Here is a 16,838-nt window from a genome sequence, read left to right as displayed (position 1 = left end):
TTAGCTCAGCACCCTCTTCATCAATCGTATATTGTTGTGAACTTGACATTTGCATATAAATTACATAGATGCACTACATCAACTAACATTGATCAGACAATGAAGCACTGATTAATGACGCAATAATCAAAGACATTATATTAAAAATAATTCTCGAGACAAAGTGTCCTAAGCTTTTATCGAAAGTGTTGAAATGCATGTATTACTTTTAAATGTGAATAATTTTCCACCAGTGAAAAAATTTACAGGTAAATATATAAGAATAAATTATTTGGTCCTTGAAAAAATAGCAGTATAAAATACTTGATGATAAATAAAATAAGGTCACAGATCTTACTGAATATTTTTTTATCATCTTCAACATTATGGGACATTTTTTCATTTCATACAAATAGAACTCATAATATTGAAAATAATTTACCTCCATTGCAAATGAATACCAATTAATTAGTCAACTAAGACCTAACCCTGTATGTTTCCAAATGGAAAAAAAGGTGCATTTATCAGGAGAAAGTTTTTCTATATTCATTGCAAGAATAAGGCTTCTTTCCGGTGTACCCGCATGTGAAAGACAAGGTTTCGATTGGTAGTATAAGACTTTCCACATTCATTGTACGAATAAGGTTTCTCCTTAGTATGAGTCTGAATGTGACGGACTAAATTGCTCTTTCAGAGAAAGACATATCACATTGATTGCACGAATAAGGTTTCTCCTTCGCATGAGTCCGAATGTGACGGACAAGGTTGCGCTTATGAAAGAAAGACTTATCACATTCATTGCAAGAATTAGGTTTATCTTTCGTATGAGTGCGAATGTGACTCACAAGGTGACTCTTTTGAGAGATAGACATATCAAATTCATTCCAAGAATGAGGTTTCTTCTTCGTATGAGTTCGAATGTGAAAAAAAAGGTCACGCTTAAGAGAAAAAGACTTATCACATCCACTGCAAGGATAAGGTTTGTCTTTCGTATGAGTCCAAATGTGACTGACAAGGTGACTCTTTTTAGCGAAAGACTTATCACATTCATTGCATATATATGGTTTCTCCATCGTATGAGTCCGAATGTGACAGACAAGGCCGCTCCTTTGAGTGAACGACTTACCACATTCATTGCATGGATAAGGTTTTTCCTTCGTATGAGTCCGAATGTGACAGACAAGGGAAATCTTACGAGAAAAAGACTTATCACATTCACTGCATGGATAAGGCTTCTCCTTCGTATGAGTCCGAATGTAAGTGACAAGGGAACTCTTTTGAAAGAAAGACTTATCACATTCACTGCATGGCTATGTTTTCTCCTTCGTATGAGTTCGAATGTGACAGACAAGGTCACGCTTATGACAGAAAGACTTATCACATTCATTGCATGGATATGGTTTCTCCTTCGTATGCGTCCAAATGTGACTGGCAAGGACATTCTTTCGAGAGAAAGACTTATCACATTCTTTGCACGAATAAGGTTTTTCCTTTGTATGAGTCCTAATGTGACTGACAAGGTTGCTCCTTTGAGTGAAAGACTTATCACATTCATTGCAAGAATAAGGCTTCTCCTTCGTATGAGTCCGAATGTGACAGACAAGGGAAATCTTATGAGAAAAAGACTTATCACATTCACTGCATGGATAAGGCTTCTCCTTCGTATGAGTCCGAATGTGTTGGACAAGGTTACTCTTTACAGAGAAAGACTTATCACATTCACTGCATGGATATGGTTTCTCCTTCGTATGAGTTCGAATGTGACAGACAAGGTCACGCTTATGACAGAAAGACTTATCACATTCACTGCATGGATATGGTTTCTCCTTCGTGTGAGTCCTAATGTGACTGACAAGGCTGCTCCTTTGAGTGAAAGACTTATCACATTCATTGCAAGAATAAGGTTTCTCCTTCGTATGAGTCCGAATGTGACAGACAAGGTGGCTCCTTTGAGTGAAAGACTTATCACATTCATTGCAAGAATAAAGTTTCTCCTTCGTATGAGTCCGAATGTGACGGACCAGGCTGCGTTTTCCAGTGAAAGACTTATCACATTCACCACAGGAATAAGGCTTCTTTGCAGTGTGTGGACTACCTGTGCACGATTTTCCATCTACAAGGAAGCTTCTCCTCACTTCCCTCACATTTTTATTCTCCCTTGTTCCTTCGAAGTTATTCTTAAGAAGCCTATTTCCTCTCTGTCTCACCCCTTGCCTTTTACACATCAGCTGATTTAAACTTTTGGAGGAGATGGGCTGACAAGATCTGTTGATTTCCCTTCTAGAAAGAAAGGTTTTGAGGGACGAATGTGATGCTCTAATCTTTGGTTCAAGGACTGCAAACAAGGCTGAGGCTCTTTCAGTAGCTGGAGACTCTGGAAAAGAATTTCACATTAAACATAAGGTCAAGCGTGAAATAATTGATTTGTTTAACTAATTTATAACAGCCATTAGACAGATATAAGACAGCTCTTTTAACCAATTCTTTGGTTAGATGCTATACATATAAAAAGGTGTCAGCTAATTGTTTTACGGTGGTTTCCATACATTTCTTCAAGAGTTTAGTGGCACTGCTCCTCAGAGAAATTGAGCAATATATTTGCACAATAACCTCAAGTATCTACTCCAGAAAACACCAAAATGCACTTTTTCATGCACAGAAGTAATTATAAACTGAATTTACAAATAGCATGCACACATATACGATGTAATGCTGAATTGAAACAATTCTCATCATTATTAAATGCAAATAGCTTCTTGCAATGCAGTACTAAAAATATGCAATAATAATGGACAATAACTATGGTGGCCAGAAGGTAGTTAATGCTCACAAAAAATTCTTGCCAGCATAATAAATCATAGAGAGAATGATAAATGGGTAATAATATTCTAAAAAATCCGATTGCAGTGGATGAATCCCAATTTAGAGATGGGAGATTACAATTTCCCTTAATCATTAATAAATCTTTGCTGTCTCTTAAAGTCAAGGCAAATATTATATTTCATAATTGATATATAATATCAAGTGAGGAGTTTGGAGGTCTATAAAAAGAGCAAACAGGTTGCCAAAATTATTCCGTGACCACTCAAACCGTCAATAATATTGATTTGCTTCATCTATTTAAGATGGCTTACTGCTAAAAGGTGTAATGTTTTATTTCCTTTGTTAGACCTGTCAACTACTTTATTATTAAACAATATGTGAGAACCGATTCGGTATTGGAGTTTCCCTTCTGTTTTGTTGTTTAATTGTACACCACACTCTCTCTATTTAATTGCTGGTATTTCATGGGCGACGTTGAGCAAATCTGATTACACTGTTATAAAAACATCTGCCACATGTTCAATTTCATCCTAAAGTTTTATACCCAGGACAAAAAGCTTAATTATTGCTTATATATCCTCCAATAGCCAACTCCCTGTTCCTATGACCACGTCTGCATCCTGAAATTCATGCTGAATTTTTGCGCTCTTGTTTTTAATGCTACGGCAATTAGCTAGTGCAAAGTTGATGTCAGATTTAATTGACTGAATTTCGGTTTAGTCTTTTCCATGCTTGTGCACTAGGAGTACGAATTGCACTGGAACTGCTCATATCACTGATTTAATTACTTTCCCTAGAGAACGGTTTTGGAATTTTTATTTATTTTCTGCATTACACTCCTAAGCTAGTCGATCATAAAAGTTTCGTATTGCGGATTACCTCAGACGCTACTTTTAGTTAACCCTTTAGCTGCGGGAGTTCTTGAATTTAGCTACCAGCCTGTGCGGGAAAGAACCAAGAAATATTCATCCTTCTAGCATGACCCAATAGCATCACCCAGCGTCTCGCAAGGAGTGAACCCTTACAATGTGAGGCAGCTCTTCCTTCTTTCTTACCAAAGGATGGGCCAGCATTTGGCCACTTGTCTAGGGCATATTCACACGGTAGACTGGGAAGGAAACAATATGATGAGCACAGTAGGATCGGGGATTCCGATTGTCTGATACTTAAACGTTTTATTCAATTAATAAATGAAGTGCAGTGATTACTTAAAATTTAATGTAAATTTCAAACTGCCATTACATTTATTATCGTGTACCCAACGAAAAGATTTCCCTCCATAAATTCCACCTTTCTGTCATTAGATACTTAATCATTCCATCCTACATTCGATTTTCCAAACCAATTTTACCATCAATATCTCCATCTCACTTCCCTAAACTCATCCAAGAGGCAGAAAGAAGTATCGACAATGCAAGCACTCTTTGGCATAGGAAAGAGACCGCATATATCTACACTGGCTGTTAGGATTCTCCTCCACTCTGTCCCGAGTGCTTTTTTCCCTTTCATAATAAGGCTTAAATGGTATTGTATATTTTAGTCTCGTATGCTCTATATAAAATTATAAATTAAATACATTGTCATACAATTTTTGAGAGATCTATTTCCTGAATTGGTAAATCATACATGACTGTACGTAACTGTATATAATATATATGTAATTTTAAAATGATCATCCTTTCGATTGTACTGAATTTTTTTGGGTAATAATTAGATATGCGATTAGTATCCGCGAACACTCGAATACCTCGAATTCTAAAGTAATTGATATTCGAGGTCTCGAATACTTATGCTGAAGGTACCGTCTCGAATACCTCTACTGTCTGTAAAAAAAGCAAGATACTCGAGTTTGAGGAGCTCTAGCGTCCAAACGAAGCAATCGATTTCAATGCAATAAAAGCATACGAAAGAGAATTTATTTCTACGTTATATCATGTACTTTAAAAGTTCTTCAGCTAAATAGTATTTCCTGTACTTAATTTTTTCTCAAAAAAGTACCCGTTTTTTGCGCATAAAATCAAGTTGCCCAACTTTGAGCGCTTGGCATTCCCGTAGTTTTCGCTCCTATAATTTTCAATTTCGATACAAAGAAGCCACATCTATTGCTAGCAATTTGCCGAAAACAAATTGTTTATACCACAAAAATTAACGGAGTTGTTGTAAACAACGCAAACCTCTGCTAACTTCGAAACCAGTGAGTCAATTGAAAATTGATTGGTACTGTTATCTTCTTAAGTACAGGAAATACTATTAAGCCGAAGAATTTTTAAAGTACATGATATAACGTAGAACTAAATTCTCTTTCGTATGCTTTTTATTTCATTGACATCGATTGCTTCGTTTGGACGCTAGAGCTCCTCAAACTCGAGTATCTTGCTTTTTTTTACAGACAGTAGTACTCTGAATTTCGCGTCATACACTGTCGCACGCACGTCGTTGGTAGTTGACTCGGAAAATGTAGAGAACTGTAGTAGTTTAGAGCAGGCAGCGCTGTTTTAGGCAAGTTGACGAATTACGTCAAATTCGTGGATCAGAGCGGTGAATAGATTTTGACGTGGGGAACCGAAGATGATCGGGTGAAAAATCCGAAAATTCGCGATTCCTCCCACCACGAGACGCACAGTGCCGTGGGATAGTAACTGCGTAGCACAATTCCAAAAATCTGCTACCCCTCCATCCATCCACCCTCGGCCCCTCCTCCGATGCTTTCCTCCTCTCCGAAATAAAAAAAGGCCCCAGCTCGCGCAGGGATCGTACTACAAAGACCATAAATGAAAGGCTTCAAAATAAATTAGAATAATAGAATCGTGTTTCACCCTTCCCTCTTTCTCCCCCACTGACCTTTTTCTGCCTACCTGCTTCGAAGTTCTCCATTTCTGGAGGTCAACTGCTGCAAGCCATCAGAACAGACCACTTACACAGAATGTTAAAATGATAAAAAGATTGTCGTGTTTGCACAATAAATCCAACATTTTGATAAAAGGCTTTTCATGCAAAGACGAACTGAACAGGCAGAAAGTACATTTTGTAACATATAACTAGCCTTCCCCCACACTACTTCTCAACTCTGCCTTAGGACCATATACAATCGTCTGGTTTCACTGGCTGGCTCAGTAAACAGGGTTGAATTCACCATGGATAAAGTCTAGCAAGCAATCACCATGAAGCCTGATTCAAGAGTCAGTCTGTAAGAATATCTATTTCATTTCCTCAATTTGTCTATTCACAGTCTTCATATGAAAAAGCTGAAAAGTGGCAAAGATACCTGATTTCCAGGTTGTCAACATGTATACATTTTCCAATTCCCTAACACTTCCCTTTTATATTTATCTACTTTTAGAAGCAATCATCACAATAATATTTTAATTTTGAATAAGTCTAGAGTGAATTTTCATAAAACACAAAGCACGTAAAATGTGCAGCAATGTAGAAAATGTCACTAAAGCATCCTAGTAAAATATAAACTTAGCAGTTATAACTTAAATCAACATCCAATTGACCCCTTTCTTCCCAACGTTGCGTGAACGCAACGAAAATTTGCGATTTTTTTCTCCGCATTTGTTATTGATAAGTAGTTAATATTTTTAACATAGGTAGTTCAATGCTTTCTAAAATGTTATGAATTTTTTCACGGAAGAAATTGAATAACTTTTGTTTTTACAATAGCCTTTTCATTTATATGTATGTTGTTATTTTAGGTTATCTTCAAAGTTAACATCTGAATCTGTTAAATCTCGATGATTATATCTCTCTGCAAATACAATGATGCATTTGTATTCTAGGCCGTTGCAACAAATTGGGTGAATGTGACTGAGTGGTTTTCAAATTATTTAAGAATTAAGCAAGTGTTGCGTTCACGCAATGTTGGGAGGACCCCGGTAATCTAGGGAAACGGCGCGCCGCGGCAGTGGTCGTATAGAGCGTTTCTTTTTGGACAGAAAAATGAAAATCTTATCAAGAATATGTTACCTTTTTATGGTGAAACTTTAGTTTCAGGCAAGTACAGTATTTTAGTCCTAAATATACATCCACATAAGTGTTGAAGGGTCTTTACTAGGATGTTTGGCATGTTGTGAGTTTTCACTGAGTAATGACTGTTTGATATTTTTAATTTCACGTATCGAGCAATGGAACCTATGGAACGCCACACCACTGAGGAGGATTCGGTGACACCAGCAGCGAAACTGACTATCCCGTATGTCGCGGGGACTTCGGAGAGGATCGCCAGAATTCTCAAAAAACATGACGTGGTCACCCGATTCAACTGTGTGACCAAGATCCATGACGGTGTGCCCGGGCCGAAAGACCAAATCCCACAGGAGCTATACGAGGGTGTCTACCAAGTGCCCTGCTCATGTGGGAAATCGTATGTAGGAGAGACGTGTCGAGGGATGGCCACAAGGATGAAGGAACACGCCCGAGCCATGAGACAGAAGCAGTTTAACTTGTCGGCCATCGCAGAACACGCTTGGAGTGAGCCGGGACATACCATTGAGTTCTACAAGGCAAGAATACTGGTAAAGGAGAGCCGTTACTACCCACGGCAAATAAGAGAAGCCCTGGAGATATACAAAACGAAGAACTTCAATAGAGACCACGGCCACCCGATCGATAAGACATGGAAGAGGGTCCTGGCCAATCAGCGCCCAGGGGCCTGCCTATATAACTCGGCGGAAAATTAAGCTTCTCCATTTCGACCTGAAGACGGGAGCAGGATGGCTCTCGAAACCGTCGTCACCCAAAACCGACGAACGCGGCTGGAGCGCCCGGAAACCCATACGCACCATCAATAGCAGACACTTTGTTGCTTCCGCGATATAAAAATTCCTATTATTTGACCGGTTTCTTTATATTTTCTGTACTTTATAATGGTGTAATAGCGGAAACCGCCCAGGAAAGAAAAACTGATTATTAACAGTTTTGAACCTCATTTGAATCTGATCTGAATCCTTAAAATCTGATTTGACTCTGTCTTGACACTGATTTCCACTGGTTTCCAGCGGACAGGAAATGGAAGGAAGTGATTTGAATCTCATTTCCATTGTAACTGGTTTCCAGCCGTCTTCCACATGGACTGTATTGACACTGAGTTGAATGTCATTTGAAACTCTTTTCCTTATTTATTGGCTTGAAAGTGTTTTCCACAAGTGCTTTCCAACAGAGTTGAATTGTAGAATGAATTTGAAATTCTCTTGAAATGGGTGTCTTATAAAAACCTATCTCACACAGGCTTTACGACTGCGTTGATTGGAAAATTACTTCTTCTGAGGTGTCAATGAGTATATTTAGTTCAAAATTATGGTCAGAAATAATGACGTAGAGGAAATATGTACTTTGCCGTCTTGCAAAAATTCACGGGTGATGAAAAAAATTTACTGTACATCATCCACATTTGGTATTGTGCATCATTTCACCTGCTGGAACTCACCGGACATGCAATTTAAGTGGCTAATACGGCTTAAGCTCGTTTAAACCTCACTTTGCGCCTTCGCCTTTAAAAAAATATAGCGGGCATTGTGCTGCCACCTAACTACAAAAGATAGCAAACCAAAGTAGCAACGCCGATACGCCGCTCAATGTTTACATGCATGTGGTTCTGTTTTGTGCTAAAGTAACAGGGCGTGAAGAAAAAATAATCATATCAGTATTATTTAACCAGTGCTAAATTCCCGCAGCGTTGAATTAAGCCATTCGTGCATCTCTTCAGTCTTCAAGCGACAGTGGAAGTCTGATGTGATTTCGATCTTTTGTGTTTTCATTGAATAATTTCTTGTGTCAACAGATTTTGAGCGATTACTAATATTTTTGTATGCAATATGTATAATATGTTACGTCGCCGAAGAGATTCTACCAGGATTTTCAGAGTATTTTGTATCTTGCTGGTTTTTTTGTGCTAAGTGAAACGACCGTGTTCATGTATTTTAACATAAATGGCAAGTTTCTGTAGTGTAACTACAGATATCATTGGCTTAATGCTGAACCAAAATTATTTTCATAAGTCACGTAAAAAAGTCTTTCTTTCATAAAGGCATCTGAAATATTTTCTAGTGTTGTGATTTTTCTGTTAATGACGGAAAAATTTGTCCTCCTCGATAATTCAAGATTGTGGAATCTGATGTAAGTTGTTGTTGTTCTGGTGCAGTGACTGTTCTGTTACTCTTGGCAAAACTTTTGCCTTTCGATAACTTTTCAAGAACTTATAAACAATTACAAAAAGCCCAACTAGTTTGTCTAACTCTACTTCAAATGAGATTTCATCTGTAAATTCTGTTTCCCTAAATTATTTCTAACGCACGAAATTGAGATTTTAAGTGTATTCTGCCTCAGAAGTTTACCAAATTAGATGACTATGTATTTTCAATTGAATATGTACTTCCAATAGGGTTTGTGCATACTTAATAAATACGTTAGTAGAGCCTGTGATATTTTGTTGTGGTGGGAGACTTACATGAAGTTCATTTTGTTAGGCTGTATTTTGTAAACTTTTTTCAGCTGAGTCTACATCCAGATTGATGATAGAGATGTAGTATGTGGAGTTAGAAACGTTGGTTGAGTGCAGCTCTGCGAAACTTGGAATTGGCGGAAATAATTATTTCCGCCTCGGGTATCAGCAGTCAACTCATGTATCCGAAGTTAACTTATGCATCAGCAGGCCATAGGAGGTGAGAATCGAGTCGCAAACAAGATTCTGATAGGTATGAAGGTGGAAAACAGATTCGAAATAGCTTAAACGGGGAAACCGGATTCAAATCTGTAGAACAGTGGAAACCAGGGTCAAACCACATTCATGGAAATGAGTAGGAAAACAGCCGCCATGTTGGACCCTCACAACTGATTTCCCACTGTCTTCCAACTGATTTCCAGCTGTTTCAATTTTCAAAACAGATTCAAAGGAGAAGGAAATCAGTGCGTCAAACCTGTTGGAAATCAGTATCAAATTTGATGGAAATCAGCTTTTCCTTGCTGGGGCAGTCAAATAGTATAAATTTTTATAAGTACTTTGTGGAAGTAATATAGTATCTGTTATTGATAATATGGACCTTCTACCATGCACAAGCTTCAAGTTTCGATTTGAGCAACTACACTTTTAGTCACTAAACTTGCAATAATATAGGACATAACGGAATAAATAGTTTGTGAGATACAGTAAGGAAAGACACGGTTGGCCACAATATTGTTTGTGACAAAAAAATTCACGACGAAGATGCCGAGTTCGTAGCAGCCAGATGTTTAGTGATTAACGAAAGTGCAATATTCATTAACATACTAATTGGTCCTCTAAATTTCATGAACAATACCAAGTTTAATCAATATTTTGGGTTAATTATATATTTGGGTTACAATAAAAGCGAATTATTAGCAAGAATAAAAGAGTACCGAAAAAAAGCGAAACGGCTCATTTGTCCCGGGAAACTCCCAACCGCAAACTTAAAACAATAAAAATATAAAAATCGATAATTTGCCTTATTTGAGTCTATTTTATTGCTAATTCATCAAAATATTTGGAATTTTTAAGTTATTAACATGCTTGGGATTTAATGGGTTAATTCAAACTTCTCATATCAACCCTCAAAGAGGATAATGCCTTTTACATCGCTGTACCACCTTTAACAATTTGGATGAAGCCATAACCTTGAAAATTTAGCTAACGAGAATAAGTAAGCATGGTCTGGTCACCCACTGTCATTACTCTGCAGAACTCTAACTACTGCACACAAGGTATTGAAATTGAGTTTAGTCTATTTTTAGCCAAATCAGTTTCTTCCTTACCTCACTTTTTCCATGAACAACTGTTAGGTCAATTAAAGCACAGTTGCCAAGAGCAAAAACAGTGAATTGGTTGGGGAGTCTATCTAAGCAAAATTTTACCATAATTTCAAAACTGAAAAAACCACTTGATCTCATTTCAACAGGTACCATGTTTATTTTGTCTATGGATGCCACAATTGACATGGTACATAACTGTCTTAATCTTATGCTTATGCCTAATATGTCCTAATCATAACAATCTTATGCTTATTGTTCTTCACAAGAGACTTATTGGGATTTTTATTCTATTATCCAGTCTTAAAGACAAAATTGTTAGGTGAAGTACGCAGGTATTCCCATATGAATGCACATGACTGCATATATTGGTTAATGTCCATAAAGCATGACGAAAATTTTACAAGACATTTGCCGACCTGATTACATTCTCAAGCGGAACTTTAAATCATAAACAAAAGAATGTATAGATGGATGACAAATAGAGATGCTACATACTTCACAAAGTAATTGTCCGAAAACCGGGTCTCAGAATTCAATCAAATTTTCTTGCGTTATAAATTTTCCATCGGGGGCAGTCCTTGAATCAGCCCCCATATGGGGTTACATATATAACCAAATATTTTAAACTGAAATGCAGTTTAAAATTTACAGGTCAGATACATTCATGCATAAGAGCCACTCTGCAAAAGGTGAGCATTAGTCCAGTGGTTCAAGTGCCCAGTTGTCATGTGGAGGACCCGGGGTCGAGCCACATGTAAAAATAAAATTTTCAGTGAACTTTATGGGAATGTTGACGAAAAACTACCTGTTTTAAAATAGAGTGTATAAAAAAATTACGAAAAAGTTCAAATTCATAATTTTATTGAATTCTGAATCTGAGAGTTGAGATTGATGAATTTATTTGTAAATAGACAAAAGAATCTGTATAAAAAATTTAATGCGATGTTTGCAAAATTTAATTGAATTTTGAGATCCAGTTTTTTGACATTCGCCCAATTGGAATTAGTTATAAGTCTTTTCAGTTAAGAGTCATTTTCAAACACTGAAGATCACTCACCCTCCGCGTCTGTCATAGACCCCATGGCCATTGTGGGATTCTGAACCAGTTCTCCATTGTCCGTATCAGTAGGCTGAAAGTAAGCAGATTTCAGATTTACCAAACACAAATGACATCTCTAAAATGATATAAAAATGAAATTTAAATATTTACAAGGTAAATTTTTACAAGAGGTACAATCCGGATTTCGCCTTCAAACCTTCACTTTCCTGTAGTATTTTTGCCTCCTGATTAACGTGGTGACATTCATTCCTGGCGGAAATTAATATTTTTCGAGATATTTTAACTTTTATGGATAGCGATTTTCGGGTTCTGCGCATGCGCGGCCATATTGGAATGGCGGTAAATGAGTTTCACGGAACATGTTTGAAATTGTAAACAAGAGAAAAATATCCCTAGTGATGGTCCAATACATAACAAAATGGGAGGTAGAAGTGGATAAATCACTTTCTGGGCACATGTACGGGCTGGTCAACTAGAAAAAAATATCCTTCGAGCTGGTCCAGTTGGTAAAGTGGGTAAATCACTTTCTGGGCACATGTACGGGCTGGTCAACTAGAAAAAAATATCCTTCGAGCTGGTCCAGTTGGTAAAGTGGGTAAATCACTTTCCGGGCACATGTACGAGTTGGTCAACTAGAAAAAAATATCCTTCGAGCTGGTCCAGTTGGTAAAGTGGGTAAATCACTTTCCGGGCACATGTACGAGTTGGTCAACTAGAAAAAAATATCCTTCGAGCTGGTCCAGTTGGTAGGGTGGGAGGTAGAAGTGGGTAAAATGTGCTTACCTTCCAGTGCTTATGGTTGCCCAGATGTCCCAGGCAGGTCTTCCTCAGTGGGTAAACTTTAAATTTGGCGGCATGGTAATGTTTGCGCATGCGCAGAAGGTGAAGTGCGTAAAGTAGAGGGTGAGTAAGTGAAGATCGTAAATGGCGGCGCATGCGCAGAACCCGAAAATCGCTATCCATAAAAGTTAAAATATCTCGAAAACTATTAATTTCCGCCAGGAATGAATGTCACCACGTTAATCAGGAGGCAAAAATACTACAGGAAAGTGAAGGTTTGAAGGCGAAATCCGGATTGTACCTCTTGTAAAATAATACCCAAAAATCTTATCTTTTAATATTTTTTTTCACGTGAATATAAAAACAAATGAAGTGACAACACCAACACTAATCCTAAAATCTTACAAATAATATGCTGTCCTAAATACTAAAATATACACTCCTTTCCGGGGAAAAAAGTGGGCCAAAAGAATAAACAAAGGCAAGGTACAAATATAGCGGGGCAACCGGTCTTCTTCAGAGTTAGTCCTTCTATTCTTGATTATAAAGGGGATTTCTCTGTGAATCTTCTTAACAGGGGGGAAGTCAAGTGGGATAACAGTTTTACTTTTTGGCTCTCTGTCAGGGATGGGGATGACCTTGGCTGGCTCCTGCAACGTATTCATTCACCATGGGCTAAGGGAATATTTAATTCAAGGCGTCGTGGGTTGACCTTATTCCTCTTGGCATGGGAAATCTACCACTCTATTCTCCTATTTTCTCTTCTTATACACTCTTCACCTCACAGTCTAACCTCCACCATTCTCTTCTCTTTCTACCTCTCCTCCACCAGACAGGCAAGACACCATCAGCTGTCGGGCATAGTCTTTGGCTGCATCATGAAGCCGGGGTCGATGTATGTCCTCAAGCAGAAATTGGTCTGTATTTTATTAACCAGAGAGTGTTAGTTTTCTGAGGTTGGGGCAACTGGAGGAAACTCAGGAAGAAGCGGGTTTCATGGAATCCTTACCACCGGGAGGGGGAATTGCCGAAGTTTGTTCTCATTTCTTAGAGGAAAGGGGTGCAGGTTCTGTCACATGCCATTCGATGCTCACAGTTGTTGTTTGCAGGGAGGGGATTGGGAAAAATGTGGACCTTTCACTGATCACGTACACATCACGGAAAACCCCCAAAATTGGGAAATCAGGGAATTGTGGGGGGAGTGGGAAACACTCAACACTCCATTCAATCTTCACTGCTCGCAAACACAATCACTCATGACACTGAATCAGTTCTCCTTGCCTTGTGAATGGTAATTTAAAGTTACCCATGAAATATGACAAGCGGCATAGGTTAAAATATATTGTCTCTATCTTTGAAAATAATGGCTAAGTTTTGTATGAAGGTTTTCACAGCTTCTTTAATCAATGTTGGTGGTTGTTTTTGGGAATTGATGCGTAATAAATAAGGTTTAATGCTATAGGGTTATTGGCGAAGACGGAAGAATACCATCCGCGTCTTACACGTGAATCCGTCAAGATAGCAAAAAGGACAAACACCTTCAATAGGGAGGATGGATATAACCTCAGCCACATATGCAACCTCTGCACTTTAAACTTTAGCCCTCAAAAAAAAGTTTTTGAAAATAGTGCTATGGTGAACAGACCCTGGTCACCAAATTAGTCAATTATAGGGTAGGGGAGCTAACTGCCTGGGCATTGATAGAAAATTATGACTTCTAATTTCCAAAAAATTCCACATTTTTTCCTCAAGATGAAGTTATTGGGATGTGCATGCAGTCTATTGCCCCAATGATGCCTGGGAATCCAACAATCCCAAAAAAAGTCTTCTTTCATCCCCACAAGTTCCTCTCTTCCACTAGGTAACTGTATGAATTCTTGGTTCAGCATTGCTATACAAAATGGGATTTTTTAAATTAGCCTGCTTGATTTACTCACTCTTAGTAGTTCACCAATTACTGTGTATCTGCAAAAACTTTTAAATATCAGGAGCTTCTTAGCTTCCTGTTTACTAATTACATAAATGTATATTGCAACTTGAGGCAGGTTAAATGACAGCTACATAAAATAAACCTCAATGTGAAAATAAAAAGTCAATTAGGCTCATTCAGACCATAGTTTGTAAAGCAATTTACAATGCCATGTAAAAAAATTAATGAGACACAATGCAAACTGCTTTTTAAGATATATAGGAGCAATTCATTTAGAAATTTCAAAATTTATATTCAACATAAATATCAAGTCATTTGGTAACCACTGCTATCATTGAATTATTCCCACCACCATTACTGCCACCATTAAATTATGATGAAAAATAGATCTGAAGGATGTTATATTGCCATGAAGAATTTATAAATGTGTACAATAAAAGGTTGGTAAGAATTTTAATCGCCTAAATCAGGTCAATTGCTCCCTAGGGAACTAGCAACTGACCAACCAGTTACATTTGGTATCTTATTATTGCTTAGCGAGAAGTCTATCGCAATATGTAATTGCAATAATCTGTATTATTCAATTTAATAACAGTCTATCTACCAGCTATGTGATGACCTTCACTATTAGATGCACATAATTATTTCCAGGCCTAACTCTAATCAACTCATACTAGCATTACAAAGGTCCTAGCATCAAAAAAAACCCAACAGCAATTTTTTCTTTTTATTTTATTCACTTGTATTTTATAATGATAACATGTGAAGATTATTGACCAGATCGACTATCGTCCGATAGAAAGAGATTGCTCCATTTTCATGCTTTGACTTTAAAAGAGAATCCTTAATTTTCGAACATGTATACAGAGGATGGTTATAATGAAATAATAACAGTAATGACACAACATAACAAACTAATAAAGTATATACTAAGAAAGCTGCAGTATATATCAAGCTATAATTGATGTGTGAACAAGGTAGCATGTTAAACTTTATACTTCCCATATCTAAGTTGTTTTGAACCATCACATACCATAGTTGAACAACACTTTTATATTAACAGAATTCATGAATTTGCGCCCACGATCTTACCTCACATCACATACCTGACATCTATTTATCACTTCCTTATATTAGGAGCAACAAACTCATCATGCCAAAGAATTCATGGAAAATAAATTGTGATATACATCCAACAGCAGTAGACATTACTTAAAAACAATTTAATGTCGTTGATACATAATATTCTTCATAGAAGAATATGGTAAAAAATCTCTAATTTACACTGCCAATATCTTATTAATACCACAGCTGTAAATATAATGCATGCAATGAAATTGTCAATTGCCATGATTTTACACCTTTTGTATTTATTACTATGCTGAGTATTGAAAAAGTAGTTAAGAAAATTAATAGGATTCTTTCACTGGTTTATGATTAGCCATTTATCTAACTTTTACATAACATTGTGGGTTATGTGACCCTCTCACCTACATCACCTTTATGAAGTAAGATATTTTAAAGTGCATAACTATACATTAATCATTTTAAGGATACAATTATACCATTATTACCAGTTTGCTCCAAATCCTGTGCAGCAGTGTTATCAGAGTACATCACTGAGTAGAATATGACTAACTCCTGAGCGTGTATAATGAATAAGACTACATTGTTCAATACTTCTTATCTCTTGACCATTAATTAATAAAATCTACCCAGAATATGTAGTACCACAATATAGTATAATAATACCGTAATACCATTATCTTCAGTTACCTCTAAAAATAATGAACTATTTTCATATTTGCCACTGTTAAAATAATCAGTAATGGTTATATTAAGTTCACTCATTAAATTTCTTATTAAAATGTGTCATCTCAAACATCACCGAAAGGCTATGCCAACAACGATCAAGAGAATGGAGGGACATATTGACATATTTTATGTTGACAGACATATTTTGAAGATAATTTTTCAATGGTTTTGATTTGAATGGCCATTACACTTGATTTACACACATGAAACTAAAATGTAAAAGTGAACTCGTTATGTAAGATGAGGTACCAAAATGCTTATCTTGAAATTGAGGTTAACTTATGTACTTACATGGAAACTTGACATGACTATTATCATACACACAATATAATTTTACATACCATTTACTCCAACAGCAGCACTGCTATTAATACTAACTAATATAGTAAGTTTCTTTCCTCAAGATAACATCCTTCTAACAAACCACTTGAAATTTAACTTAACAAACCTTCCCAACTACTGACTGATTGAACTACCATTTGATTCCAAGCAAGTATACTTTATATTATATACTATTACCGCACACATAGCAGTCATAATAAAACGTTTTATTTAAATACAAAACCATCAACGAAACAAGACAAACAGTAGGAATATCTTCCAACAAGATACCCATGTCTTCATAAACAACGTCAAACTCAGCGTAACGATATTTGTTACCCTCATGTTGACAACCCCCTAAAT

General features: G+C 36.9%; 1 pseudogene; it reads right to left on the bottom strand.

Moving 5' to 3' along the window:
- The window catches only part of LOC124173298, a 28,401-nt pseudogene continuing 11,563 nt past the window's right edge, over positions 1-16,838 (bottom strand).

Source organism: Ischnura elegans (assembly GCF_921293095.1).
Source record: "Ischnura elegans chromosome 13 unlocalized genomic scaffold, ioIscEleg1.1 SUPER_13_unloc_4, whole genome shotgun sequence".
Taxonomy (NCBI): Eukaryota; Metazoa; Arthropoda; class Insecta; order Odonata; family Coenagrionidae; genus Ischnura; species Ischnura elegans.
This window is presented reverse-complemented; position numbering and strand designations above follow the sequence as displayed.